Source organism: Glossina fuscipes, unplaced genomic scaffold (genome assembly GCF_014805625.2).
Source record: "Glossina fuscipes isolate IAEA_lab_2018 unplaced genomic scaffold, Yale_Gfus_2 43, whole genome shotgun sequence".
NCBI classification, from domain to species: domain Eukaryota; kingdom Metazoa; phylum Arthropoda; class Insecta; order Diptera; family Glossinidae; genus Glossina; species Glossina fuscipes.
This window is the reverse complement of record NW_023998427.1, coordinates 570,540-586,512: the sequence shown is the minus strand read 5'-3', so window position 1 is coordinate 586,512 and position 15,973 is coordinate 570,540. Positions and strand designations below refer to the sequence as shown.

Here is a 15,973-nt window from a genome sequence, read left to right as displayed (position 1 = left end):
CCGTCGTAGTCTCTTCAGATATGCCCTTGATTCCAGGCAAGTACTGTGGAAATTTTTCATGAACCAAATTTGTTAAATCGCCGCCGTCATCCAATATCATATTTAACGGTTTGCTATCCCGGAAAAGTATGGTCTGTTCAATGCACCAGTTGTAGACGGTAACTGCGCCAGCTGCAATTGCAGCTGCAGCATGATCCTGAGTACTAAATATATTGCAACTGGACCACTGAACCTCAGCACTTAACTCAACTAATGTCTCGATAAGGACAGCAGTTTGTACAGTCATATGTAAGCAACCAGCTATCCTAGCTCCACTCAAAATTTTTAAAGGACCATATTTCTTACGACAAGCCATTAAACCAGGCATTCCATTTTCCGCAATAAGAATAGCCTTCCGTCCCCAATCAGCCAATTTGATATCAGTAAATTTATATGAAGCTTTAGACATTATTGCTTTTATTTTTTTTTAATTATGTTGAAGACCAATTGCTTATTAAATAGGCAGCCGCGATATAAACTTTTCGATAATTTTTGCAGATGGTTGCTGTTGTTGTTTAAATTGCTCTTTTGTTTTTGAAGGAAAAGATTTTTCGAAGCCTTCATGTGTCACTTTTTCAATTACGTCAGGTTTTTCGTTGTCAGTAGGAGGATTCGTTTCTACGAAGGGTGATTGCGTTGCTGGATCATATTTTAGTTGCTTCTTAACTGTTCCTTCCTCTTTTAAAGCCACAAGACTTTCTTCACTTTCGGTTATTGTTATTTGCAGTAGTATAAATATAAATTGTAGCTGCCATCGTCGTGGTTTCCTTTATATTGTCATAAATTTCAAAATAACTGAGAAATAGTTGTCAACAAAATTTCATAGTTTTCATTTAAAAGCGTAAAAGAATCTTTTCTACAATATATATATATATATATATATATATATATATCGGAAAAAAAAAAGAAAAGGAAAAATAAATTTTTTAAAAATAATACTAATAAGAGCTCAATAAAGTTGAAAAAATGTCCAGTTCCCAACAGCCAATTGATTTTAAGGATATATCCTCCACCACCAGATCGGTAACAGACGAAGATGTCGCATCCATGACTACTCCATCAATAACGGCCCCGCCGTTGACTACACCGTCCATGATACCACCACCAACCACCACTGATCCTACCACTACGTCATCTGTGGTAACGGAGACTGAATCAAACGCTTCTCTGTTCGATAAATCTCTTATGGTTTGGAAAATTGCCGTGCCGTGCCGGTTAAGATAATGTTTGCCACAGACTTGAATCGTTTCTTCGAAATTTGATGCTAATCAAGAATATGTATATTCAATCAGATCTCTGCCACATCGTTTGGACAGAATTAATCTATTCTCACCCTTCGACGAGAGATTCAAAAAAAGATTCAAATTTCTTGTGCCTTAACGTTTCTCAAATAAGTTTGTTTTTTTTATTTCTTTTTTATGATCAATTACTCAGGCGGTGTCCGTTATTCGCGTCACGCGCTTACGGTCAGGACGCAGTGAGGACAGAAAAAGAAAGAAAGAGGAGGTTAGGAAGATTTTGGCCTTAGTCTAGCCTGGATATGAGCCTAATCGACTTAGCATTCACTATACCTACCACCACTAAGATTTGAACCGGCGAACATTGACTTTGTGGTCGCGAATCTTACTACTACTCCACAGATTCATGCGGATAGTTCATCGCGTTGTTTGGTAAATCGATAAAAAGTTTCGAAACTCTTTTCAATCACTGAAGAATTCTTGAACAATTTCAATGATCAACGTGAAAAGGTAGTTCCCGTCCTCGGATTGCCGCTAATAAGTAACTCATTCATTATGCCTTTCAAGTATCAATAAAGGAAATTACAATCAACTTTCTCGAAAGAACATGAACAAGCTAATATATATATATATATGTGTATACCCTAATTGCGGATTGATTTGGAAGAGGACTAAGTTGGATAAATCTGCAAGAGCATCGAGACTAAGGCTGCGAGCTATATATTTTGCCTACCAAAACCGGGCTCTAGGCCAGTTCAACTTTAAAATTATCGAAGCCTTAAAGCCAAACTTTATGTTAAAATCGATATTTTTTTTTTTTTTTTTTACAAAAAATATATTCTTGGCATGCGATTTGAGCAAATTATTTTTACATGATCTTAGCAGTTGCGACGATTCAGTTCTATTTAGTAAATGGATGATAGCCCGTAGGTAGATGGGTTTGTTTATTTTATTTGTAAAACTAACGTATACATAAGCAATTTTATCACCAACATAAGGTATAGTTAAGAATAGCAGTGACAGTGAAAAGATTTTTATGATGAGGAAATTAATTAGAATACCAAACGTTTAGTGGTATTTTAGTATGTAATCATCGCCAGTTAATATTGTTGTGTTACTTATTAAATAACTGAAAGAGGAAATGAAGCTCTTTTGTTTTTTTTTTTTAATAACTTTGGCTTCAGTAGATTTAATATATGATTCATCCATTAGATATTAATCCGAGCGAGTAAAGCGTTACCGGATAATTTGTAATGAGTGTATAGACGAGTGTGAAGAGAATGGCTTATCTAAGGCAAAATATATATAGTTATGATATTAACTAAATAATGTTAAGGTTTATTATGAACGGACGATTGTACAGCCGCAGGATCCATTGGTATGTTGTGATTGCATATATATTGGCTTTTGGTCATATAAAATTTTCCACAAACCCTCGCCACGAATTCGATAAAATAGATAGTGTATCGTTTTCAATGCAAGCCTCATACTTAAGGTAATGGCAAGTTTTTCTCGCTCTCCTGTGGTAGTTGTCTTCAATGGCGAAAAGCCCTTCCGTTAGATGGTTTAGATAGGTATACATTGTTGATAAGCACGCTATGCATTTTAAATCGATATCCATTCATGAGTATGTTCTCCGTTGTTGTAAATGCTATCTAAATTTTCAGTGAGAAAGTGGGCGTGATCTCAAATACAAATACGTCTATAATAAACAAATTGTGACCGACAGGCGATAAGAAAACCAATGATCAAAAAATTCAAATTCTTACACACACATTGAAACAAATTCAGAATTTTCAACTCTAATCAATTGATTCGAAATCGTGGCTATCAAAACTTCACTCTTACGCGATATCTTACTACTTCGATTATTCGCGAGGCAAGAAAGGAACATCTTTCCCTCTATCCCGGCTGATATTCACTTGAATAACAAAGAGAGAGAGAGAGAGAGAGAGAGTGAGAGAGAGTTAGATATCTCATCGAAGATCATACCTGAAACTCAACAATTGAAGCAAATTTACGGTTGAACGTCCAACCATTTATAGTGAATAGATTAATTACTTTACAGTTTTTTATATATTTTATGTGCTTTCCATCGTAGGCAAATGTCCATTAATCCATTCAAAAAGTTAGTGGATCCTGCGGAATATGCAGACACAAACGTTTTTACTGTCGCCTTTATAAAATTCGCTACTATAAATGATAGGTCACTAAATGCACTCACCTGTCTCAACTCCTTCTCACGATGCCTGCGCTCAATGTAATTCTGCTAGCGAACCGGACTGCGCTTCAAATCCTTGCGTATACTTTGCATTAAGTTGCATTAACAGTACAAACTCCATGTGCTACATACATGTATTATTAGGTAATTAGGTGTGCAACAAACAAATCTAAACAATTTCTGGACGGAAATACGATTCGCGGTTGCGCTAACGAACTGAACGAGAAAATCTTTGCCAATATTGCCAGAATAACATGAAATGTTGGATACGCTCATCTGCTGCTAATCGGCTGTAATTGCAACTTATTTCCTGCACACAGACCTACCTGGCTACAATGCTCGAGTGTCTTTCGTGGCCCAGATGCTAGTGAAGTATACGCCAGAACCAAAATCTGCGCCCATTTACAAGCTTACGAGTAAGTTATGTTATTATATTCGACAATGAAAGTAATTTTTTTCAACGTTTCCGGTCTGGCTATCTTTAGCCCAAAAGCGCAATAGAAACAAATGTTACACTTGCAAAGGTCCTAGTTGCAGTCACCTTCCTTCCTGTGCACGCTGGCATTCTGTTCAAATCAATTTCGTGGCTGCATCATCTTAGCCTTTGTTAGCATTTTAGCGGCTTGCGTACAAACGAATGAATGAATTCTTCAAATAATTTCAATAATCTTCCTGTTTGGATAGATAGAGTTACGAATAATTTTTTTTTATATAAATACATTGGAATCTTTAATAAATAAAAAAAAAATATATATATAAAAGGAAAACGAGCTCTTTCTATTTTCAATAGTTTCGAAAGGAGGAAGTGAATTTCATTCACAGTTCACCCGTACGACGGAGACTCTTTTAAAGTGTCTCTGCTAGCCGAAGTTCATATTATAAAATTTTATGAAGTGCAAAGGAAACGTTTTATTATTTAACGAAAAAAAAAAAAAAAAAAAAACCAACAACAAATGACTGACTGACTGACTAACTGCTAGGCATCATGGATTTTTAAAAGGGCATTTTCTCTGCAATTCAAATTTTATACACTTTCGTTTGCCTACCATATTATACAGGCACAGGAAGAGGCATAAAAGTAGAAAAAAAAAAAAAAAAAAAAAACAGTACGCAACAATTGCTGATTTCTCTTCAATACAAAATACAAGCAAATGTTATGCGTAAATGTGTCATCACTTTACAATATTTAGAGAGTTTTACATTGAATTCTTATTGGGGGAAAACTTTGAAAATGTAAGACAACAACAAGAACAATTATGAAAAAATGAAAAAAAGTATTGCATTAACATAGATGCACTTAATCATATATGTTAATAACATTTCTTCGTCTTTCTCCTGTTTCTACGCTTATTTTTTGCCTTTCTTTCTTTCTTTCTTTCTTTCTTTCGCATTCTCGTCTTGATTGCTTAGCCATATGCTACCGTATATTTCCAGGCGTGTTTTGCTTGCGTGTCCGTAAAATACATATGCATTTAATGATAAAAATCAACAAACTTTCAATGATTTTCATTCAATAGACTTCGGTCCGTACCGTCCGTTTACAAATTTACAGTAATCACTGCGAGCTTAAGATCTTTTTGAAATTTGCGAAACTATATCCGCATCAACATATGCACATATAGCACGTATAGCGCGAAAGATGCGTGCTTAACGGGTTTAAGGGTCTGGATAGTAGAGATCTCTGCGATGATTGTAATAAAAAATACAAAATTTAATTAAAAAATCTTTCATAGCAGCTTCGAAGTCCTAATGCAACATGTTTTTCACTGTTTTTATCTATGCAATGCAAAATTGTATGACTTTTCTACCGTAGAGTTCACGCTATATCCCAATTGGTCGTCTTTGTTAAAGATACATAAGAACCGGTCAAATGAACAGTGCTTAAGAAATAATTAGAACCGGTTTGCGTTAAGTGAAATATCTTTCAAAACAATGTTTATTATTATTATTATTATTATTATCATAAATTTAGCCAGAGAATAAATTCTAAGACTGAAGCCTTAAAGCACTAGCACATCTAAGGCTTTCGGCTTTCGGTTTTCGGCTTTTATTAAAAACTCTACCGCAACTTGAGATTTGAGCCCACGACCATTGAGTTGCCAAGTCGAGACTCTTGCCTACTCGGCCACTCAGGCGAATCAAAGCAATGTTTGAAATGCCGAAAAATACCGTTTCTAATACTAAATAGCATTTTAGAAGCGAAAAATTGCTATTTTTTGGATTTTTTTTTTTTTTTTTCGCCATTTTTCCTTTTATAACCGTCAACGGGAAATGGGTCTATAATCATTTTGTTAAAAGGCATGCCGAAGCGTGACAGACAGACTTTATAAACTGCGTACATTGCTGATTAAATTCTGAATCGATTTAAGTTGATGTCTGTCTGTCCGTCCATCTGTCCGTCATTGTACTTCTGGGAGAAGCATGGGCTTAGCTACCAAAATCGCTTCAAATTTGCTCAAAGTATTAAAAGTTCTTGTGCGCAGGGTGGCATTGAAAACGGGCCAAACCGGCCAAACCGGCCAAACCACACGCTACAACATAAACTGAGAACGCTTCCTCTTTCTCGGTTTATTTCTCGTTGCTCGCAAACTATTATTGTACAGGAATAAAAATTTGCAATTTCTATTTTAATGTAAAGATGGTGGATATGAAAGAAGAAGAAGAGTAGAAGAGTGAATATAATTTTCTTACTTGTTCTAATTGCTTTGCTTGCTTGTTGCTTGCTTTATGTTTTCAATTAATTTTAAATGATTTGATATTCAGATCGATATTACGGCTTTTCATAGTAGACGGATAGATTTAATACTCATACATATGTAAAAGTCAAAATCGTTTAAGAGCAACGTTCTCACGGAATTATATTATCTAATCTTGTATCTGTTTGGGAATTGTTTAAAATGAAACCATGCCAATAAAAGAAATAAGAAATCCAGTAAGTAAAATATTATACAAATGCATATAATATTCACTGAGTAAGAATTATACAAGAAACCAGTAAGAAAGTATATTCCGTCGTGGCCGCATAAAAAGGGTTTAAAAGCCCATCACCTAAATTCAAAAAAAAAAAAAAGAAAAAAGAAACCAACTACATCCGCTCCGTCCGCTTTAAAATTGTGTGGGGATAGGTGAACTTTTCTATTTATACCCAACATCACTTTTGGTACAGAGTATATTAAGTTAGTACAGTTGTATGTAACACGCAGAAGATCTTTTATTATGCGGAGCAATTCAGAATCATAATCTGAATTGATCTAAGACTGTCCGTCCGTTTGATGTCTGTCCATGTAAATTTATGCTCAAGCTACAGGTTGACCCAAGAACGAACGCTATTGAAAGTGATTCGGATCGCTTCACTTATTCCACCACTCCCCATATAACGCCTTATTTTGAAAAGTCGTTGAATTGCACTTTTCAAAATTTCTTAGCAAAAGTGGCTAAGTAGTAGTATTTGGGCGTTCTAAACTAATGTGAAAACTTTGGATCGGCTGGGGCAATTTCCAAAATCCCTTGTATAACGAAAACTGAAGTTGATACGACAAGAAAGTATAATTTTTAATGCTTCATGATGAAATTTAACATAAAAAAATTTAATTTAACCAAATTTGGATCATTTCCGGTATTTTTTTGGATCTTACCCTAATAAGGATTTTCATGAAAATCAATCCTTTGTAGGACAGAAAAGTCCAACTTTTAATATGTGATCATGAAAATTGAGCCATAATAGTAATTTTGTACAAAACTGAACCTAAAAAAATTTGGACCGTCTACACCTATTTTTGGATCCTACCCTATGTAAGGACTAAACATGTGGTACATTGGGTTGTGTTTTGGTGCCGCTTCCCCACGAAAAATATGCCTTTATATAGAAACTAGATGTAATTTTTGTAATCATAAGAATTGTGTTACACAACGTGCTGTAGGGTATTTAAAGATCGGCCTTGCCATACAATAATGTTCTTACTTGTTTTCTAGATTAAAAGTCGAAATTTATATCGTGTGTCACTGGTAGTCTATGGGCAAAAAATCCATCTTCTGTCTATATCTACTTTCCAAGTCCTTTTATTGAATATCCATAGCGGCGGGATTCCGAAGAGAAAGTTAATTTACCGCGTCATGAGTTAATGCTTTAGTGTGGACGTGTGTTTTAATCAATTTATCCCATTTGCCAACCTGTGTGCAAGATTCCTCCAATGGTTTTTGTGACCAAGAGAATGTTTACCGCTGACATGATACAGGCAGACAGGCAGTAGGACATGATTAAATCGATTTAGAATTTGTTGCTCAACAAAAATGTGTATCAGCTTTATGGGATATCTAAGACTTCTTTCGGGAGGCTGGAAGTGTTTTGACAAAATGAATATATACCTCATCCTTCGATGATGGGTGTAATAAGTAAGAAGATTAAAGTCAGGCAAGGCCGACCCATAGATGCCCTATACTACTTAATTCATTTTCGCGATTATAAAGCACAACTTTGACATTGTTTGTACCGAAGGGCACATGTTGCATGAAAGCTTCTCTGGAGGATACTCAAAAAGTCAACTAACGTGATCGAAATTTACTAAAAACATACAAAACTGTTATCATATAAGGGCCTGCTCCCTTTTTACATCCGCAGAGCTCATGTATATATATATATATATCTATATATATATATATATATATCCGAATCGAAACGATAGATCTATGGAATCTAAATTGTCCATAATTATTTTTTGTGTTAAATTGCTGTTGTGCCTTTGTGCGAAAGGACTTACTATTTGTGAAAGCCCCTTCCGTGGAATGGGATGCAGTTAATTTTTATGATCAAATTTTTATCATAAAATATTAAAGATTAGACCTTTTTGTTATATAAGTGTTTTTATTTCATAAGAATCCTTACATGCGATGGTATCCACAAAAAATATATCTCCTTGATCCAAATTTGTTACATCATATTATATCAAATTTGCTATGTGGATCAAATACGGTACAGTTGAGTTCCGTGTCAAACTATTGTCATGGGACAATTTTCATCCTGAAATATTGAAAGTCAAAGCTAATTCTATATAAAAATTTGGTTTTCGTAAGAACGAGTGTTTGTTACAAGCGTTAAAATATCGCTCCAGCCAAGTCGAATTTGTTGCTGCGAAATTCTTAAAAATTGTAATACTTTTCAGGGAGCAATCGAAAAAGTGGTCTGCTAAGGTTCGTTCTTGGATCGAAATGCGTTAGTTTAGCAAATCTCATCAAATTATCTTAAAAATTGCAGCCTATATATTGAACATGGTAATGCATGGATACACAGTAGTGTATCCACAATGATGGCTCTGTTTCAATTCTTTCTGGGTGTAACACATATTAGTACAAACTTAATATACTCTGTAGCGCAAGCGGTGCTATTCCGAATATTAAATCCGTAAAGAATTTAAGTTTTTTTTTTTATCTTTCCCACGTCAGCAAATTTGTTCCGGAGAATCGGGCTCCAAAAATCGTGACCTTTGTCTATAAGTACATTGTTGTGTATATACTCTAAAGGTAAAGTAAAACATCTTTTCCTTTAATCATTCCGAAGTTAAGTCCTCACAATGGTTTCTGCATCGTTTAATAACATTTTATGTTACTTAAGCGGGACACTAAACGCTGGAGTAATATTTGCAAGTTATATAATTCTTTTTCTTCTCAATAATATTTACGAGATTTAGCGCCATATTGTGATCGTTATAGTCGCTCTGATCTATTATATGTATACATGGCAGAGGCGAGAGGCGTCAAAAATCGAATCGCTGTGTATAGCTAATCACGTTTCTCAATCAGCAAAGGCATTTTTGATAGGATATCAAGTTGAAAAAATCGTAAAACAGTGAACAACAATGTATGTGCTGTTGAAAACAGTATGAAAGTTCGTTGTTGCAGCTAAAGAGTTATTAACAATAACAAGTTCGCTGACTGCTGTTAGGCTTCAATGCAAGCCTCTATGTGCTTAATATATTTCCAGAAAAAACCCATCGAATATGTCCGGAGATGTTTGGAGTCTTACATACATAAGAATATTTGTCCTTTTATTTGACTTTACCGTCTTAGGTCAAATGCTTACTATAATTAGATCTCAGAATTATTATAAATTTTCCTTTGGCTTTTGAACATTTTTTTACTTTAAATTCCTTCTCAGAATAGCATTGACTGAGATGATATCGATATTTTCGTATTGTCACTTGCGTTCCATTTTTAGAGCCTTCTCAAGCATCTCTTCGTAGATATGAAAAATTTCAACGCAGTCTATACCTGGAATGCCGTACAAACCAAAACGAAACAAAAAATCAAAAAAGTTTTTAATAAATGTGATGCTCGTGTGATGCTCGTGTGATGACTTGCAATTAACTTCTCTTTTTTCTTTTTATGTCAACCATAGTTTTGTTGTCATATAATCTTTCATAAAGCAAATCATTCGTAATGAATTGTGTTTTCATCAATTCTAACGGTCTTTACACCAACTAACCTCAAAGTCAATTATTTCATGGACTGGATGAATGGATGTTGTCGCAAATGAAAAATTGATATGATTTTTGGAAAAGTATTTCTCAAAATTTCATATCGTTTCGACAGGATTTTATTGGCGCTAGTTTCTCCATTTTCCAAACAATGGAAAATTCTGCAAAATACCGTTTAAACTATAATGTGTAGCTTGAAAAGTGTTATGCCTCTCTCTCTCTCTCTCTCTCTTTCTACATATATATCTCTTTTTTCCTTCTTCATCACTTTATTGAGAATTTGCTGGCATTAGACGAGACGGTGTGAAATGAAGTGAACGCCCAAAAGTAGTAGGTACACGCTAAACGCCAAGCAAACATCGAATATCGAATTTTCGATAATCGAAAATTGCAACAGATTTCTTATATCCTGGAGATTTCTTACTGCCTGAAGGCGTTGCAAGTTACAATTTTGCATGCAAGCTTGAGCATGAGGAAGTTGTTTTCCGAATTGATAAACCGCTTCACTTTATCAAAGGTCTGGTGACTGTGACTGTAACGGTAAAATGCTATGAATTGAAGCTGATGAACTGCTGCTGCAAGTACTAGATATGGCCTCTAGCGGTTGTGTGTTCAGAGATTTTAAAGGGTTCGCATCAAATGATGGGATCATTGCGGTTACTTGACAAGTGCCAAGACTAGCTATCCTATTCTTGAAGTAGGCTATCATTGCGAATAAAGGGAAATTTTTTCAAAAAAAACTGTTTTTTTTTTTTTTTTATTTAGTAAATAAGTGTTTTGTTTTTTTTTGTTTTTAATTTATAATAAAAAACCAAACGGTAAGATATATCAGCATGAATTTCTTTATTTTATTTTAAAGATTAGTTCATGCCATGTTTATTTAAAAATGATGTCGTCTAAACCGACCGCTTTTGGACTCCTGTGAAAATTCATTTCTGAAACGCCAATTATAGTCGCCTTTGCATGTAACGCTGCTCGCAATTTACCAACAGTGAACAGCGAACGGTCTTGGTGAGAGTTCGCAGTTGCCAATGCTCCAACAAACCCGAATAAACTTATACCGCATAACCTTTACGGCAAGCCCATGTAGGCATTTTTGGAGATTGCATGGCCGTTGAGCTTTTCGCTTAGCAAATTGATGCAGCCATGAGACGTACGATATATGGTAATATATTGTCGAAGGTGAAATCTTCTTCACTTCGTGTCACAAAAACTCACTATTCATATTTCTGTCGCGTTCTACATTGAGGGTAATCCGCCTGGGTGGCCGAGTAGGCAAGAGTCTCGACTAGCAACTCAGTGGTCGTGGGCTCGAATCTCAAGTGCGGTAGAGTTTTTAATAAAGGCCGATAGCCTTAGATGCCTAGTGCTTTTAAGAGTTTAGTCTTAGAATTTATTTCTCTGGTGAAATTAATAATAATAATAATAATAATAATACATTGAGGGTAAATGAAAAAGTGTAACATATTCTCAGCACACAAACCCAAGTCAAATGTTTAAAAATGATTTTGTACACCCTAAAGGAACACCTTTACGAACATATCATATGTGTTTTCTATTACACGAAAGGATGAGCTCCATCTGACATACACGAAACGTAACGGAACGAAATCGTGTTTGCGTAATCAGTTTTAAAAATCTCTACACACTGCACAACTGCATTATTACGTATGCATTGGTCCAAGCCAATATACATGAAATCAGAATTCAATCAGAAATTCAGAGTTGATGTAGTCTATCGTTACGTTCGTTTACAAGCGAAAGTGTAAACTATTTCGATAATTTCAACGTAGGAACTTCGATGAGGTCAGAGTGGTGCACTCGCCATCGATCGATGAAAGGTTGAAAATAACTAAGAAATGAAAACAGAAAGTAAAAGAAAAAAATAAATTCAAGTTCTCGTGAATAATAATAATTTTTTAATTGCCGTTACATTGTCGTAAAAACACAGATCCGTAAGCGTACAGTGTTTACTTATCGAGGAATATTAAATCAGGCCTGGCAGTCTGGATATGTGTTGACATCATCGAGAATAGCTCGCTAAGCGAATTATGTTTACTCCTAGAGAAATATAAAAGTCGAACTCGCAATCATGGAGAACTGCGTGAATTAAGAGGAGTAAGTTTTTTTTTTTTTTTTCAAAAATTAACGGATCGTTCGATAATACTCCGTTCTATTATTATTTTTTTATAACGCCATCGAACCTTTACTAATCTTATTGGCAAATGATAAATAACTTGTTTGTGTGTATATATGCTTGTACTGTTAAAGATAGAAAACAGATTTAAATCGTTTGTTTTATAATTAAATCATTAATAGGAATGAATATAATAAAAAAAAAAAAACAAAAAAAAGAAATAAATAAAATGAGAAGGAAAATAATACACATTTTTTGTGGTTTATTATGCAGCGATTGCGTACGCGGTAGATCTCCATTTTGATTTAAATTTCTTTTACTTAAGTGCTTAAACGCAACAATTTACGCCGAAAACAAAATTTGCTTGCGCTTTACAATCCTAACGAATAGAGCGAACAGGAGTGCTTGTGCACCAAATAATTTAACTCAATTTGTTTATAATATAGCGCAAGTAGCGCAGTGAGTACATAGCAATAATATAGAGGGCATATATTTACGCGTTTGTGTATATGAAATGCTTATGCTTATATAGACAGGTACGCGGATCTGAGATCTCAAATCAAAATTGTGAATGTTAATTTAATGGATATCATTATTGTTTGTTTATTGGTGCTGCATAAGTTTTTTTTTTTTTTTTGAATTTTTATGGGATACCGTGAGCTTAAATTAGGCCAAAAGTCTGCCCACATCGTACATACTTGACATTTTTCATCTCTTTCTATCTCTTTCATCTGCATTTACGCGAAAAAGGGCGGATCTTCTTCAATGAGAACATTATAAGAGAACTCATTCTGATATGCCCAATCAGCGGCCCGGTATAGAATAGGATTGGTAGACAATATTGATATTATATATTATAATAATTCCAATATCGGTAAATATATCGATAGTAAGTAAATCGATATTCGCTTTGAATGTAATCTTTAAGGTTTGCTGCCCCAATGAATGCTTTACCTAATTGTATGAATAATAATTTCCGAAACGAGTCTTTTGATAGCCCCATTAAATATTTATGGTAAATTTTAGATCGATAATTGTCATTTATATTGGACTAACCATTTTGGGAATGTTCAATTTAAATGCATATACAGTGTTGGCCAGGGAGGATTATAAGCGGAGGATGAAGGGAAAAGGGAGTAATGTTCATAAATGTTGATCGTGAACGTGCAACCGTTTGAAACGATGGGAGGGACCATAGTAGATAGGGCAACGCGACTAACGAACGAGATTACGGTAGTGTGTTATGCGGTGTACAAGTGCGAATTTTACAGTTACTTAGCTAAATTGACGCAGCTTGGGAATAGATTATGAGATTTTTTCAAGGGTCACCTCTAGCCGCAAACTCAGAAACTGAAGGCTTGCTTCATATTCTGCGATAATGAGAGCTTTTGTCTGAATGTAAAATTTGGAAAAGTCATCCTTCAGTGACGAGTAAATCAATTGTTTCATCTAAGTAGAGTAGGTTATGCCATAAGTCGAAGCAACCGATAAACTTGTTTGCAATGGACTTTTAAGGCAATGATTTCATAAAAATAATTGTTCAAAATTCAAATCTAATATATAAAGATTGTTACAGAATAGACAACTATTTCGTATTTGTGCTGGGATATGAAAGATGTAGCATCTCAAGTGGATCGTGTAATACTCCTATCAATCAAATCAAGATGTAGTGATTATCAAGGTGATTCAACTAGACATCAATAGAGATGCACCACCGACAGTTCTCAGCGTTCACGTCAACCTGGTCAAAAAAAAAAGTGTTCTTATAAAGAATAATTTTATATGCATACATAACCTCAATTACAAAGTTAATATTAAAAGTAAACATACATGGTTTACAGTTATAAGCGTTTTGTTACTATTTGATAATGTCCTCATTTTCACAATGATTCAATAAAGAGATTTTATTAAATTGGTTAATTATGGGGACATCTTTTGCCAAACCTTTTAACCCCGTTCCTTTACAAACCCTACGCTGGTATAGATCTAAATATCAGTTTATAACATTGAAAAAGTTAAACAAAGAATATAAAAACCTACTAGAAAAGTGATTCATTCCCGACTATGAAAAAGCGTATGGGGCATTAAGGTGAACTTTACTTCTTCTTTTCTCTTTTGAGGTTATGTCATCATATTCTTCTGTCATTTTTACAAGTCAGATTTTACTGTGAGATAATGGAATCATCATTTACGGTAATAAGTGAACAATGAAATGTTTTTTGCAAAAACTAGAAACATTGAATAATGTAACGTTCTTAACGTTCGCAACGTTCCCTTATCTATACGGCCTGGAGGGGTACAGAACGAAGAAAATGTTGTAGTCGTGCTTTTTGAGTCTTTTTGGCATTGCCATTGAATGTTTCTGCGAAGGAAGTCGTTTGGAGAGAATTTAATCTCCATATGCGGGAGTATTGAAAATGAGCTTAGCTTATCGGTTAGGTGGTTTCCTTTGAAATCGGCACCAAACGTCGGAGGATGCGGAAGGAATATTAAAAAGCGTTTGACGTAGGCTTTCACCCAAGACGCGGTCGACCGATATACAGAGTAGAGAGTTATTGAGTATCAAGCTTAGTAAGTTTTCATTTAAGGAAAACGATAAAGTTAACAGTTATGTTACTATAAGCAAAAATGATCTAATTGGATTACGTATTAGCTGTCTATCTTAACTTTTCTTACCTTGAGAATTCCAACTATCGGAGAATTATTTAGAGATGGCGTTTAACGGTGATTATTATATTCGAGAAGAAATTGTAAAATATCTCCATAAGAAATTCATGCAGAATTCTCAAGCATTCGTAGGCTTATTCATAAAAGCCATGTGAATGCAAAGCAGGTACGGGCGCTTGTTTCAGTGACTTTGACTCTCAGTATTTCAATACGAGGCGAGTAACGAACGAATTTCACAGCTGACAGACATCAAATTCTATATAAAGTCGAATCTAGTCTGATGGTTGTTTTTTATTTTTTTATTTTTTTTGAATGTTATAAGCGATAATCACAAAATTAGTATAACTTTACGCTTCTACTGTGGATAAAATCACTCAAATCAAATCAATAGACTTTCGTTGTTCTTAAATGAAAGCACTCTTCTCATAGATATTAATGATCATTGGTTCATAATCAGGCGGAGAGCAGCCAATCGGTTACATGAAGACTGCTAATGAATTGAGTGAAAAGAACGGCAAGAAAAATACGTTCTTATGTATAAATTTAGAAAGTCTCATTATAATCGAGTTATTAAGTTAAGCAATTATATGGAATGCATTCATTGGTGGAATATGAGATCAGTTTTGAGATCTTATTTGATGCGTTTGTTTGTTTTTATTTATTGAATTTTTCCCTTTTTTCTTTTTTCTTTCTCGTGAAAATATTTTTCTTAGGCGAGATGTTCGTTCAAGATTTTGTGTGTATTCTAGTCAAACTCGGTACAGAGAACACAACATAAGTCGGGCGTAGACGTAGAATGGTTCACTTTTCCACTTGTTTTTTTTTTTTTTTTTTTTTTTTTGATGTTATGCTTTTGCTCTTTTTCTGTTTTATATGGGCACAGGTCCAAACGTCATTGAATGTCGCGTTTGATTAAACAACGTTTACAGGCATCGGTCAATTACTGATTGAATTCCTTCATCACGCTTTTATTTCATTTCATTTCACACTTTCGATACCATTTGATGATCAAAAATTAAATTATCAATGGCAATAATAAAAAAAAGAGAAGAGCATCAATAAGAATAACAACAAATATATGTAATGCAAATAAGGTGTCAATGGATCAACAAGACGTCCGGACGTGCATTTGTCTATTAAAAGTGTCGATTTAATTCGCATTGTTGTTTGAAATAGTGTCGTGTCACTGTTCAAATCAAAC

At 34.5% G+C, this 15,973-nt stretch overlaps 1 protein-coding gene across 1 annotated transcript in view; it reads right to left on the bottom strand.

Moving 5' to 3' along the window:
• Window positions 1-15,973, bottom strand: part of LOC119637235 (adenosylhomocysteinase-like) — a 287,510-nt gene that overhangs the window by 5,158 nt on the left and 266,379 nt on the right. The window lies entirely within an intron of this gene.